The sequence below is a fragment of the Petaurus breviceps genome, unplaced genomic scaffold (assembly GCF_028583685.1).
Source record: "Petaurus breviceps papuanus isolate PSGF00001 unplaced genomic scaffold, PetGlider_PUasm1.0 90775, whole genome shotgun sequence".
Classification (NCBI taxonomy): domain Eukaryota; kingdom Metazoa; phylum Chordata; class Mammalia; order Diprotodontia; family Petauridae; genus Petaurus; species Petaurus breviceps.
The window spans coordinates 12424710-12426217 of record NW_027187342.1 but is presented as its reverse complement, the minus strand read 5'-3'; positions in this window follow the sequence as shown (position 1 = coordinate 12426217).

Sequence of the window (1508 nt, the reverse complement as noted above, 5' to 3'; positions counted from 1 at the left end):
TGACGTCAGCAAGAGGCATCTCTGGCGCGCCGGAATCCAAAGCCTGCTGAGGTGGCGCGTGGAGAGCAGAACGTTCTCAAATTGGAGGAGAGGGAAGAGGGAGACCGGTTATTAAATCTACTGTTGTCGTTCCTAGTTATCTCCGGGCGGGGCGTTAGTTTTCACTGAGTTTAGAAAGGAGCGAGATGAGAAAGGCAGGTTCGAGACACCTTCCTCTAGCCGCCCTCAGGCCCCCACGCATGGGAGGGGCGGGGCTAGGCCTAAGGAACGCTTTGTAGGTCCTGAGGAGGCTCTTTTTCTTCCCTGTGTGGCCCCTGGCCCTAGCTGCCGTCTGTTTTCCTGGAAGGAAAGTGATCCAGGGCTGGCTTTTATTCCCTCGGGGTTGGTCCTGGTAGCATTAAGTGATTCCAAGAGTAATCAACAAGCATTTCTTTATTAAGCGCCTACCACGTGCTAGGCGCTGTAGTTACAAAGTTAAGCCACAGACGGACCCTGTTTCTGAGTCAGTAGGCATTTACTAAGCACTTATTGTGTGCCAGCTACTGTGCTAGGTGCTGGGGATACGAAGAAAGGCCAAAGACAGTCTGCTTTTGAAGAGCTCACGATCTAGTGGAGGCCACAGCAGGCCGACTACTACGTACAAAAAAGCTAAGTAGAGAATACAATTAGGGCCAGTTGGGAAAAGCTTCTGAGCTTTTAGCTGGGGCTTGAAGGAGAGCCAGGAGGTGGAGAGGCCAGCCAGAGGAAATGCCCAGTCACGAGATGGAGGCTCTTAGAGGAGGCCAGCTGGCTTGTATACAGCAGTTACTATGTGCACTGGGTTGAGCGCTTTACAGATACCTCAGTTGCTCCTCCCAACCCTTGGATATAGGTGCTATTATCATCCCCATTTACACTGGAAACTATGGCAGACAGTTAAATGACTTGGCCAAGTTCACACAGGCAGTATCTGAAGCTATCTTTGAATTCAGAACTTACTGACTCCAGACCCAGCACCTGAGCTGCCAGGTCATGAGGCTTACAAATATTTAGCAATTAGGAAATATTTAGGTTTACCTAGATAAGCTTATTTATTCTAACTCCTTTTATTTTAGGTTAAATGATTTCAAAGTACCACCGGGATCTGACAACCATTCTTCCCCTTTTCCCTCCATGTGGCCCATTTCCTTTTTTTTTTTTTTTTGCTTCTCTGAATCCAATTTAGGCAATGAGTGTGATGAAGTAAAAAAAAAAAAATGGATGTTTGGAATCAGAGGAGACCTGGGTTTAAATTTAGTTCCTGAAGCTTAGTATCTGTGTTACTGTAGATAAGTCACATATCCTCAGTTATCTTGTCTATGAAATGAGGATACTAATACTTTTACCGTGAAGGAGGAATTAGGTAGGAAACCTTGCTGACAAGGACTACTACAAATATTGTTACCGAATCTCAGCTGGGTATTCACTACAGCAAAGCAATTTTTTTATATTTCCATAATCAATTCACTATCCCACTCACACAGTGATTG